The following is a 14,537-nucleotide window of genomic DNA, read 5'->3' as shown; positions in this document are numbered from 1 at the left end:
GCGATGAGCACTTCATGTGCCAACAGCTACGCCAACATCGTTATAGTTAGCTTGGAAGAGGAGAAACTTTTTCCTCTAGAAAGTTACAAGGCATATGTAGGGTTTTACAGACATTTTGTGGATGATTTGTTTTTAATTTGGACAGGCAATGAAATATGTCTACATGAATTTATGTTGGAGATTAATGGTCTCACTGAATATTTGAGTTTTACAATGGAACACTCACGACATAGTATATCATTCCAAGATGTGTATATTGAGAGATTGGAGAATGGTATGCTGAATACTGGGGTCCATAGGAAGGCATGCTACAGAAACACATTGTTACATAGAAAGAGCATGCATCCTGGGCATATCTTCAGGAATGTAGCGAAAGGCCAAGCCATGAGAGCATCTAGGTTAAACCCAACACATGAGGGGTATGAACAAGAGCTACATGACCTAAAGGCAAGACTTTTAGACAAAAATTACAAACTTAGTGAAGCTAATATTGCCCTCAAAGAAGCCAGTTTATTAAGGGCAACCAGAGCTTGTCCATATTTTTCCAATGCAAGTATCCAACTGAGTGAAGAGCAGAAAGAGAAAATAGGTGACCAGGTGAAAATACCTATGTTTTATACCTTAGACACTGATAATTTGAGAAATATAATACAGAAACATTGGGATATTTTAACCCTAGATGGGGACCTCAAACAAATAGTAGGTGAACGGCCAAATTTTCTATTTAAAAATAGAAAGAATTTGAAACAGCTCTTGTGTCACCCAAGGGGCATGAACGAAAACAATGACAATAATGTATCTGGGATGAAACCCTGCAATAAATGCAACTTTTGTAATTACATAGATATTAGAACTTCTTTTATACATCCAGTTACACAACTAGAATACAATTTTTATATGAATGCAGATTGTCAGACAGAGCATGTAGTCTACCTTGCTAGGTGCACACTCTGCAGTGCATTTTATATTGGTAAAACTAACAGGAAATTGAGAGAGAGGATGAGGGAATATTTGTACCATATACGCATTAAATCTGAACATAATGCATTAGCCAGACATGTATTAGAAACAGGTCCACTACATTGCTTCAAGTTCTCTGTATTACAAGTTATCACTCCTAGTCAACGAGGAGGGGATGTTAGAAACTTCACCGAAGGATGTGAGTTGAGATGGATTATAAAGCTTAGAGCAGACAAGAGACCGGGACTCAATGATAAGGTACCCCTTAAACCCGTTCTACAAAGCAGAAGAGTGAAATCAATCAAATAATACACTCTTCTTTATATACACATATAAATAGCTTCAATATATATTTCACATATATGGGCAGTTATTACATGTTTTTTTACCTCTATATAGGTGTGTTTTGGTATTTATTCATTTTAGTGTTTACTTGCGCATTTATTCATATGTATTTATTTATTCATTTATCTATTTATCTATGTATAACTTGTATACACTCTGCACTTATATGCAATGCATTATTTATGACAGTTAGTTATACTGATAGTACATCTGACAAATGTCAAAAGATTTTTTAAGGATTGTTTTTATGAAATAGAATAGTTTTATATATTTTTATGTCTACAAGCCAGGAAATGATATCAGCATGAATATTTTTATTGAATTAATGAATTATTCATGAGGAGACCTATTTAAGTGAGACTAAGTTTATACATAGACTTGTATTTATTTGGTCTGATGAAGCCTTATCTGTGAAAGCACTAACCAATATTGTCAATCAAATTATTTGCTTGATTAAACGGTGTGACTAGCAGAATTGTGTTCGCACCAGAAGATTCATATTTAAACATCGAGGAGATATTTCTAACCAGCCATGGCTTGTTCCAGTGGATGTTTCATACTTTTTATTTTATTTCCACTTTTTACACCACAGGAACATTCATTCTGTGGTGGTGCTATCTTGTTTTATTAGTTTTATTCTACATCTATATTGAGTTGACACCTCGTCAGAAATAAGAACTACATATGCTTCAGCAGAAAGGGGACTTTATGTAGTAGCAACATGCTGTGGCTCAAATGCCATGGTTTGAAGAAGCTAAGGTGGTGAAGCCAAATTCATTAAGTTGCAGTGAAATTCCTAAGGGCAGAATAAATTAATTGCATTCTGTAGTTGAACATCATATTGCTACTGCCTGAATACTTCTTAATGAAATACTTTCATATGACCTGCAAATGCAGTGGTTCATAGGCATCCAGTCTGTTATTCAGGTCTATATTATCTAATCAACCACTTACCTTCTCTCCTGTCCATCTGATGAATCTGGGCATCTTGAGGCAATGTAGAAATTGCCACGTGTACACACACAACCCTCTCCTCCTACCACCCAACACTACAACTTGTGAGAGATGCACTTATCTAGCCAAACTGGAGGTAAAGCTCTCTCCAACCAAGACTGAACTTGACAGTCATGAGGAGAAGATAAACATTTGCATCATACCACACTCATCACATAATCTCACTAAATCTACACCACCAAAATCCACACATAGTAACATAAAAACATTCGTGGAGGCTCTCAATAATAATCTGTCTAAGCAACAGAGACCTCCAAAGCAGAAACGCAGGCAACCTCCATCCCCCAGCACAACCCAAATGACACATAGCCCACAGACTCAGTGTGCCACGCAACCACAGCCAATAAGGCAAAACAACGTACCCAACACACTAGTCATAGATGACTCTATAGTCAGGCATACTGATGTCCCACTCACCAGGCTAAACAAGGAGAAGGTTACTGTCAGCTTCCTGTTGGGTGCCAGGATCCACCACATAACCCATGCACTCAGGTCACTCCACAACAAGTACAAATATGACATTGTCTATGTTGGTGTGAATGACCTGAGACGTACCTCCCTGGACTACATGAAAAGAGACATGGAAGTGCTCTCCAATCTTGTAGCCCAGGCAGGTATGACCCTAGCCCTGAGTAGAATTCTGCCATTGCCCAGAATGAAACCACAGTACAAGGACAAAATGATTGACTTCAACAATTGGCTAAGCTTCTGGTGTCATTCTAAGAGGATCCAGTATCTGTCTGCTTGGGATGACATGGTCGACAGACCACAATGCATTGCCTCAGATGGCCTGCACCTGTCGCCCCTGGGATTCTGGATACTGGCTAAGGCTCTTGCTGCCCCTATAGTGCCTTTTTAGGCAGGGTTCAAATAACAAATTCACCACCATAACAGGAACAGGCAACCCAAAACTGAGGATAATGCTACTCAATGCTAGAAGTCTAAATCTCAAAATGCACTCACTCGAGGCACTCCTTAAAATGGGGAACATCAATATCTGTGCAGTGACTGAGACCTGGTTAAAGGCTCCAGAGAGCACCCTTGCACTACCAGGCTATAACTCATACCACACTTTTCGGCCATGTAACCTGGACTGAAACACCAAAGGCGGAGGTGTGTCCATATTCATTAAGGATATCCACACCTCCAGGCTAGTTGCTCAGCATGATGCATCCGAGGTTATCCAAGTGCAACTAACTCTGGGCAAAACTGCAATCCAAATTGTAGCTTGCTACAGATCTCCCACCATGCCCCAGGATCCCCACTCCTCTTTTCTTGATGTACTGGAAAATATTAGGGTTCAACCAAACACCCTAATAATGGGCGACTTCAACTACCCCACCATTAACGGGGAAAACTACTCATGTACCAACTCCTTAGCTCAACGCTTTCTAGAATTCATAAACTCCAGTGCTCTAGATCAACATATCCACACCCTCATCAGGGACAACAATATGCTAGACCAAGTCATTAACAACATGAGTGGTCGGTGTTCCACACCTGAAGTCAACTCCTCATTGGTCCAATCTGACCATAAGCTTATCACCCTTGATATCCACATCCTTAAGGAAACCACAGTAAAAAAATTCTCCAAAGCCAACTTCATGCTTCTTAAGACAGAAGTGGTGAACTTCATGACACCCATGCAGATGGACAATACAGTTACAACTGCTGAATCCTACACAAATGCACTCTATAAGCACTTACATGAATGCATGGATCGTGCTATCCCAAACAGAACCAAGATGCTATCCTCCAAAAAAAAGGAAGCCAATCTGGTGGTCCCCTGCCATAAACAAACTGTACAACAGAAGGAAGAAACTGTTGCAAAAGAGAGTAAAATCCCATGAGTAGAGGAGCTCCCTGGTCAGCCTCAGTAAGAAGCTGAGATCCCATATAAGATCCTCCAAAGCTAGCTATGAAAATAAAATCGCCACTAAATCCAAGGACAGCCACATAACATTCTATAGCTATGTCAAGAATCTAGATGGCAACACCCAGATCTGCTCTGAGTTACAGCACAAAGGCATGAAAATTACAGAACCAACTGATATTGCCAACATCCTGGTAGATAGGTTCAGTGCTAACTTTACCCCCCTCTCACCCCCTAAAGGGCCCATATCTACACAGGAAGAATGCAGAGTCCCTGTAATCACAACTATGTAAGTAAAAGCTGCACTCTCTAAAGCCAAAAACACAGCATCCATGGGACCGGACAACATCCCAGGCTGCGTTTTACATGAACTTCAGAACAAACTGGCTCCCCACTTAAGCACCATGTTTAATAATAGCCTCGCATCAGGCTTTATGCCCACTGAATGGCGCACAGCAACAGTTATCCCACTCCACAAAGGGGGAGCCACCACTGATCCCAGGAACTATCGACCTATTAGCCTGACGAGCCTGGTCTGCAAGGCCATGGAACGTATCATCATGGTACTCATAAACAAAGACATTGGTAACCTCCAAACTCTGGATCCCACCCAGTTCAGGTTTGTGAAAAGCAGATCATGCCTCCTGAACCTGATCGACTTCTTTGAGGCAGTCACCAAAGCTTGGATGAGGGTAAGGTGGTTCACATAGCCTATCTTCACCTCGTCAAGACTTTCAACACCATCCCCCATTCTGGAATTATAGCTAAACTCACTAAACTAGGTATAAATCCCTACATCACAAGATGGGTTGTCAACTGGCTCACTGATAGAACCCACACTGTAAAAGTTGCAGACTCCAAATCTGACCTCAAAGCAGTGACAAGTGGAGTACCACAGGTTTCAGTCCTGAGACCTCTCCTATTTGGTATCTACTTCTCTGAAGTACAGGCTAACACAGAAGGCCTCTGGCTAACGAAGTTCACAGATGACTGCAAACTAGGAGCCATAGTCAAGTCCCCAAATTATGTGGACATCCTACAGAAGGGCCTCGCTGAGACATATGCCTGGTGTCAGGGCCATGGCCTCAAGCTCAATGCCAAAAAGTGCAGTGTCATCCCCTTTGGTAAAAACTATGTACCCATGAACTACCACATAGGCAGAAATCTACTTAACACCGAATACATGATAAGAGACCTTGGGACCCAGGTGGACAGTAGTCTCTCCTTTGACAGTCACATCGCCACAGTAGTCAGGAAGTCCTTCTATGTGGCACACCTCATGATAAAAGGGTTCTCATCCAGGAAAAAAGAGGTCATTGTTCCCCTCTACTCGACACTCATTAGACCCACTATAAAGTACAACGCCCTTTTTGGAATGTACCTCACAAGACATCTGCAGCAGCTGGAAAGGCCACAGAAGTGCCTCACAAAGAGCATTACTGGCTTCAAACAAATGCCTTACACTGACCGCCTCAAAAAACTCCAGCTTTACTCCGTAGCATATCACCTACTCCAAGGTGATCTCTGCCTTACATATAAAGCTATGTCAAACCCAGAGCTGTTGGATATGCAACATCTAAAGAAATCCCAATCCCTCCGAGCTACACGCTCTAGGGACCTAAACCTTGTCAACACAATAAACAGGACATGCTGGAGAGATAGATTCCTGTCCCAGAGACTTCCTATACTCTGGAACAAGCTACCCATCTATGTCAAGCAAAGTTCTTCATTAGCACTCTTCAAGAAAAACATTGATAAGTGGATGGGAAATAGGAAATACACCCCGGGGATCACTTCCGTGTCTCTGCTCGACAGTGGCACAGGAAAATAACTTTCTTGGGTGGCGTAAGCCATGGAACCTTGTTGGCTAGGCTTACATAGGCCCTTGGGCCGATAGCCTAGTACCTACCTATGAACCTATGAACCTTGTCGAATGCCTAAACTTTGACAGCTAAGGGTCGAAAACTTACAATCTCGAATGTCCAGCTAAGCAAATTCTTTCATCAGGAACGAATTTGCTTGGCCATGCCACACTAACATAAACTTCCAAGCTGTAAAAAAGTGGGGGGGGGGCTTCATCCCACACACACCCCTAACTAAATATACCAAGTCTGAGATTGCTATACATTGGGGAAAGGGCAAATTCCCGATAATGGCCGTGCAAATTCTTTCCCAATTAAAGAATTCGCTTACCTGGCCAATCGAGATTGTAAGTTTTTAACCCTTAGCAGTTGACGTTTAGGCGTTCAACAAGCTAAGCAGTCAATTAGATAATATAGACCCTGTTATTCAGTGGTAAACTTGGTTTCTATACAGGTATTACATACAACGTCTGTTCAATATGCAAAGGGTTGTACTAATCTGGAATTCATCTTTACTAAATTATCCTTAGACCATAAGTAAAAATCTTCCATTATGTATGTTTCTCCTGAACAGGAATTTTTTGTTACTGAAATTATGACGGCCCATCCAGTTTAGACTCCCATGCAGTAAAGTAGATTATTAGAAGATAAAGTTGCATGTGTCTTTATATCTGGAATCATCAGTTTATCACTTTTTTAGCTGGGGATTACAGTATATTATTCTGAGAAAATTTGCTGCAATTAACACACATTTATAAAATAGGTACCAAAACTAATACTCTTTTCCAGAAAAAGTAGTATTTTCTGCCATTTTATATTTTATAGCAAAATGCCCACATTTTACTTGTTCTGACATGCAAACATATATTTGAGGTTATGTTGTCTGATTTTCCTAATTGCTATAAGGTCATACAATAAGCAATATAATCATGAAATATTTTCTAGATAATTTCATAAAAATACATTGAAGCAGCTGAGAGATATTCATTTGAATTCACAGTCAAATTCAAACTAGAATGGCCTTTTGAAACTGACAGACATTTGCAAAACACCCAATTGAAAACAAAAGTGTAGTTTTCCATTCTTTCAGATTAACAACATTAAAGCTATAAAAACATAAAATATCATGTTGTTTTAACTTCAGGCCTAAAACAGAAATGGTTCCATATAAAATGACATTTTATTATACCTGTATGTTATGTCATAAAAACTAATTTAACATGCCAGATTTAAAAAGGTTACTATCACTGTAAGCATAATCAAATGGTAAATGATAAAATATTGCACAACTTCTTCTGGCTTTCCCTAGTTAGGGGTCACCACTGCAGATCACCTGTCAGCTCATGATTGGCAGTGGAGTTTTACAGTGTTGAGTTGCCAGCCCGGCACATAACCTTCCACAGAAGGCACACACACCTAGGGCCGATTTAGAGTATCCAATCCACCTACAGCATGTCGTTGGGAAAAAAACCCACATGACCACGGGGAGGACATGTAGACTCTGCACAGAAGACACCCCAGCCAAGGATCAAACAGGAGATCCTCTTGCTATGAGGCAGCAATGCTAGCCGCTGCACTACCATGGTGGTATGACAATGTTCCTTATTAAAACACCTCTTAATGATGTATATTATTGTGCAAAACAGACAAAGGCAATATATATATATATATATATATATATATATATATATATATATATATATAAAACTGAATAAATCATTTAACAAGCCTTTATACCATCCACATGGCAACATATTCCTGCCCTGCAAGTCCCTAAGAGTATCATCTTTACATACTAAAGAGCTGATATTTGCAGTATACAAGAAAACCATTTTTTTAAAACTTACTACATTTACAATGCCTTCTCATTCATCTTGGTCACGTCTTCATTTGCCACATAACATTGCTCTCTGAGAGCCGCTCCAAACAGGGATAACTTGTTTGATCACCTCTTATGTGGAACTCTTATCAAATGCCCTGTTAAAATATGGGAAGATCACAATCCACCTGTTTCCCATTACTCTTCTCACCCTTAGGATACCAACATGCTAGACTACAGAACTAAATAAAATTAGCTTCCACTAGGAGCAAGGCATGGCAAATCCACATCTACAGCACTTGCTGAGAAGATGAAAGTGCTATATAGCATCTCCCTGCTATAGGCTCTAATATGAATATAATTTTAAAAACATATAAAGAAAGCCAACAGATTCTAGCTAGGCTTATAGATGCCCTCAGGCAGATAGCCTAGTATGTACCTATGAATCTATGAACCTATGAACTTAATACTCAAATACATATATGTAATGATTACAGCTAAACATATGTGAGGGTGTGCACGCTCGCTTATTCATATTTATATATATGGTGTGTGTGTGTGTGTGTGTGTGTGCTTACATATATATATATATATATATATATATTATATATAGAATATAACTTTTTGTCAACATACAAATCATCAAATGCACAGCTTCGAAGTACAAGGCCATGTCAAACTCTGAGCTGTTGGACATGCTCCACTTAAAGAAATCCCAATCCCTCAGAGCCACACGCTCCAGGGATCTAAACCTTGTCATCATAATAAACAAAACATACTGGAGGGATAACTTCCTGACCCAGAGACTCCCATACTCTGGAATAGACTGTCCATACATGTCAAGCAAAGTGCCTGCTTGGTCCTCTTCAAAAGGAACCTTGACGATTGGATGGGAGATAGGAAATTCACCCTGGGGATCACGTCAGTTGTTATGGCTAGGCTTGTACAGGCCCGAGGGCCGGTAGCCTAGTACCAACCTATGAACCTGTGAACCTAAACATCAGTCCAAAAAGGACTGAAAAAAACACCAAAATCCCTGACCCCATGTGGGGGTTCTGCCCTCCCCACACCCCAGCCACTTATATATACCAACTCTGAGATTGCACTACAGTGGGGAAAGGACATGTTCCTGGAACCCTACTGTATCACAATCCGTATGGACATCAGATTGGTTTAAAGACCCTGTGTTTCTGAAGTACAGCCAAACTATCCACATGCTTTGTTAACAAGGTTAGTGAAAAGGCCGAAACATGCATTTCCACAGCTAGTGATGTTTGGCTTTAATGGCCTGAATGTAACTATAAAGACTTTAAAAAGTCATGGACATTCAGAAGTCATGTAGCTGAAATGCTTGTTGTCCTTAAAGGATGGGCATCCTACACAGGAGGTTTAACGCATCATAGAGTAAAAACTCTACCTAGCTGACTTTTTTTTATATATGTGTGTTTGTATGTATATACACATGCACACACACACACATATGTATGCACATATGTATATATTATTTGAAAGTTCAAGTATACCTCTGGGTACACTTGACTGTTCAAAATCAGTGGAAAAAAATGTACACTAATGCAGACTCTCTTATTCTGTAAATTACATGAAAATGTCCAGCTTTTGACAACTGCTCCTCTGATTCTGCACCTTTGCCCCAGTTACAATGACCGTGTTTCTGATTTTATAGCCAACTGGTTGCATTCCTCTTACATGTCCTTGACTTTGCCTCAAAATTTTATTCTGTCAAAAATCGATGATTATATGACAACTCATTGATGAGCTGGCATACCCATCTGGGCTGACACTAAAATTGGTCAGAACTGATCAGTGTTCTAACCCAGTAAACAATGTAAATAAATAAATAAAATGATTACTCACTAAATAAAGCCAGACATTACAGATCCATATTTTTTTTTATTCTCTATCCAATGCATGTTAATGCGTCTCTAAGCGAATAAAAGTGCCCCTGATTTTGAACCTTTTACCCTTATTTTTTTTTTTGTTTTTTTTGTTTTTTTTATCCACAACTAATTAGGCAGATCTCTCAAATGTCCCTATTTGGGACGATCATTCCTCTTCTCAGGAGTGATTTAGGGCGTCCCTATTTTGGATGTATGTTCCTACTGTCAGGACTGATTTAGGAAGTTTGGAAGTATGTCCCTATTTAATGGGTGGCTGCGGTGGTGCAGCAGTTAGCATTGCTACCTCACAGCATGAGGTTCTCTGGTTTGATCCTCAGCTGGGGTGCCTTCTGCGCAAATTCTGCATATCTTCCCTGTGGTCATGTGGGTTTCCTCCAGTTTCCTACCACATCACAAAGACATGTTGTAGGTGGATTGGACACTCTAAATTGGCCCTAGGCACAAGTGCATGCATGTGCATGCATTTGCCTTCTGTGAAAGGTTGTGTGCTGGGCTGGCAACTCAACTCTGTAAAACTCCACTGCCAATAATGAGCAGACAGGTGATCCAATGTGGCAACCCCTAACCAAGAAAAGCCAAAAGTAGGAAGTATGTCCTTATTTTCTGGCTTGATTTACCCCTTAATATTATTTTCTGAACCACCCCTCCCCACCACACATGATTTCTGAAGATGTCTAGTACACAAAAAACACAATTATATGACAAGTATACTAGTGGCACAAATAATTAAATAAAAAAACGAAGACATACCTTTTTCGGAAGCACAATTAAATGTGTGTAGTAGAAATTTGTAATACACTTCATTAACGTATACGGGTTTTACACTATCACTTTCATATTTTGCTTACATCTTTCCATCACTTTTATCACTCTATTTTTAAACATGTGCTTTTTGAGTAGTAATCCACATTATTACTGGAAGCAGGACGAGTTATGTGCTATTTGCTATTCAATGTTTATGCTAATTAGATGCCCAGATCATGAACGGACAGGTGATCCGCTGTGGCGACCCCTAACCGCAAAAGCCGAAAGAAGAAGACGATGCCCAGACTTTTGGCTTAATGCACCTGCTTTTCAATGCCCTTTGTACCTATTTTCAGTATCTGCGGGCTGAGGGATACGGAGGTTAACATACTGAGTGCTGGAAGAGTTATGATTGACTAAAACTTTTGCTTCTGTGCATCCGTTACATTATGTTACTTAACACTTTAACTCTTACACAACATTGCAAAACCTGTGATGTTTGAAGAAAGACATTGACGGCTGACGCAGAACCACTACCATTCTAGTTGTACTGTGGTATATTACATGCTTAAACTAGGACCACACTACACAATTAGTGTGCATCCCTTAGATACCCGTTACATAACCTTTCACAGTCCATTTAACCTTTGCAAAAAATAATAACAAAAATAATGTTGGACAGATGGAATGCAGTGGCTGCTGATGAGCCGTTACGATGAACTTACACAATGATAAATCCTTAATGTCTTAAGTACCATAGTACACGATTAGTTCAAAAGTGAAAACTCCTATTTACATTAGTAAATTAATTACTTCGATACACGGGAGATGTAAGTGCTGATTAGGTAATATAACGAATATAAAAAACGAGTACTAGTCCGATACCAAAAAAATGTACACAACGGTACCACCCTTCACACACACTTTACAGCCGTGACGGACATGTATCCCTACCTAACATCAGATGTAGTGCTGCTTTACAATATGAAACATAAAAAGAACATTTATTAATATCTGTGACAGGAGAATTCAAAGACACAAAGCCAGACGACTACAACCCCACTTATCGGAATGAATATCAGCTCACGGAAACCCAGCCCCACAAAAATACAGTTATTTTCCGGATTAACTTACTTCTCGATGAATACTGGATTTCCTCTCGTTTCCGTCTTACCGGGGAAAGGTCTCAGCTTTCGCCGGTATTGTCAGCTATACATCTGCAGTTTGACAGCTAGACTTTTGGAAAACTAAAAATGCCGGGGCCAGTCCTGACTGACAATCAAATGCACAAAGTAGAGATGGTGCAACGTTTTTTCCCTCTAACAGTGAATTTCTTACTGCAATACCTAAAGAATTGACATTTTATGCTCAATGTTTCATTTGTGAGTTTAGTCTAATCATGCATACTGATGCTGTCATATCATTAGTAGCACTATAACAGTCTCAAGACAATAATATTTGGTTCATGTTATGACGTATTGGCAGTTACGACATCGTAAGCAGGTTTGTGATTGGGCGTAGAGTATCGGACGGTAGCGACGCCCTCTTCCTTGTTTGTGTAAGCTGGTTATATCAAGATAACGTGGTTCTTGCTGCAATATTGTTCAGTTAAGAGTTACTAATATGTCCCTCATTATAGAACATCAAGTATCGCAAATGTGTTGAGATTTTAGGCATACTTCTCAACTTCTTAGCGCAAGAAATATTATGGACAAAGCCAAAAATATGGGGGGGGGGGGGGGACAAAGGCCCCCAAAATAGGGAGAGATTTTAAATATTACTCTTAGAAAGTTGCTAGAATAACAGGATTTGTGATAGCATGCATTTTCTGAAGGATGTGAAGTCTCAAACTCAATATATGTTTTTATTTAGTAATTTCAGTCCTCAGTGTTTTGGTAGGAAGCCACTAATTTTATGAGACCAAAATGTGAGGCAAAAGTCTGAGAAGTTGAGAAAGGCTGATTTTAGGATTAAAAATATTTTCTAATGTTTCTCTAATAGTTCTATAAAATACATATGTTATAGCTCACATCCCAGCAGGGGTGTAGCAAGCAAATTCCACTTTATACTCACAAGCTGTTAGTGCTAACCACCCCCCCCCCCCGCCTGACACCTACCACTTAAAAATGGACACAGCTCTCAAAATGCTGCTCCCCAAACACTTAACAAATATAAGTAACATTTTCAGCAGCTCTCCCTAAAAGTATTAATGATCTTTTTTAGATTATTAATATTGCACCTGTTGTTGGAGACATTCATTTAGGAGTTGTAGATATAATATGACCTGAAAAAAAAAAGCCGAATTGATGTGATGCTTAGAAAAAAAGTGTACTCAGTAGAGTACAAAAAGCATGCCTGGCTACACCCTTGCATCCCAGACATCTTAATATGACACAAACAACGGAGACAGCTTACCTTATGTAATTTAGCATTTTATAAAAGATTTGTGGATGATATCTTCTTATTTGGGCTGGAAATTTGGACTCATCACATCAGTGTGTTGCTGATTTACAAGGCACTACAGATTTTTTTATGCTTTGATGTTCGCAGCTCGACAGACAAAATTAGCTTTTTAGACATTGATGTATCTTTCAGCAATGGGTGTTTTGATACACACATTTACAGAAAAAAAATGTGCAATCAACATGATGTGTTCATTATGATAGTATGCATCCTAGATTTGTCTATAATAGTGTTCATAGTCAATTCCTGAGGGCTAGCAGGCCGAACACAGAAGGTAATGGTTTTATGCAAGAGATAGATAGTATGACATCAGAATTTGTAACTAGAGGATATGATACAGAGCTTTTAGAAAGTAAAAGGAAGTATGTTATTTCTAAACATGACGATTTGGGTGCACGTTCCTTCTACAATGCTAGAAGGAATACTGGGAGTAATAAGGAAAGACCTAAAGATAACAGTAAATATTGAATAGGATATGTCACAAAGTGCAATAGGCACACAAACTTTATTAAACAGACAGTACAAAGAAAATTAGTTATTTTGAAATCTCACCCAATACTAGTAAAATTATTAACATGCAGCCACATTTTATTTATAAAAAGGAAAGAAGCTTAAAACAAAGATGCTGTTACAAAGATCAAGTATTTGTTCTCATAAGAAGTTTCCTTTTATTAAACAGATAACTCTCCTCTGTCATAATTGTATCTATTGCCACTATGTTAGTTTAGATAAGGAATTTATGCACCCAATAACAAAGGAGCCCTTTATATCTAAACCTTCAGCAAATTGTCTAACAGAAAATGTGATATACTTTGCGAATTGTAAAAGTTGTGAATGTTTTTACATAGGTAAAATTAACCAAAGAATTAAAGAAAAAAAATGGTTCTCATCTGTCTGAAATTCATGGGCAGATATTAATGCTGTTAGTAAACCCATTATGCAGTTCGGTACAGGACATTCTTTAAATTTAAGGTTTTACAAAGAATCTGTAAGTAAAAGAGAGGGGATGATCTCATAAATGATACTGACATGGCTGAATATGAATGGATAAATGTCTTTAGAGCTGACAAGTTTCCAGGTCTAAATAGTAAGAATAGCATAAAACCATCACTTGAGAAGAAGCATGCCTATGTATGAATTGGAATTTCATTATTTATTTTCTATATATTTATACATGCTATTTTATATGTTTTTTATATTATATATTTTATATTATATATTTGTATATGCTTTGCATGTGTTCTGGGTACTATACTTTTTCCATCTCTTTCAACTTTTTGATTTAAAAGCCCATGGTTGCACTTGTTTCCCATCTTTCCTGTAACTAGTCTAGTCCAGATGCATATTTGTTGTATCCAGGACTGTTTGTAAGCTTCTGAGCCCCCCAAGCCTTTCTGTGTTGGAGGGAAGCCTTCTAGCTTATCAGTGGAAGTGGTAATCACTAGATAGCTTATCTACCACAAGAGTGGTTTCTGGCCCAGAAATTGTAGTTTATTGGCTGTGTGGCAGTTTTTCCATCTCTTTCAACTTACTGGTTT

General features: G+C 38.9%; 1 protein-coding gene across 5 annotated transcripts in view; it reads right to left on the bottom strand.

Moving 5' to 3' along the window:
- The window catches only part of STARD4 (StAR related lipid transfer domain containing 4), a 206,281-nt gene extending 194,294 nt beyond the window's left edge, over positions 1-11,987 (bottom strand). For all 5 annotated transcript variants that reach the window (XM_044064193.1, XM_044064195.1, XM_044064194.1 and 2 more), the window contains exon 1: positions 11,671-11,987. The gene's annotated coding sequence lies outside the window, so the exon portion shown is untranslated. The remainder of the gene's footprint in view (positions 1-11,670) is intronic.
- Positions 11,988-14,537: the final 2,550 nt, after the last annotated feature.

Source organism: Protopterus annectens, chromosome 2.part2 (assembly GCF_019279795.1).
Source record: "Protopterus annectens isolate FY-2018-M chromosome 2.part2, PAN1.0, whole genome shotgun sequence".
Taxonomy (NCBI): domain Eukaryota; kingdom Metazoa; phylum Chordata; order Ceratodontiformes; family Protopteridae; genus Protopterus; species Protopterus annectens.
The sequence above is the reverse complement of the archived record's forward strand: the minus strand, read 5'-3'. Positions and strand labels throughout refer to the sequence as shown.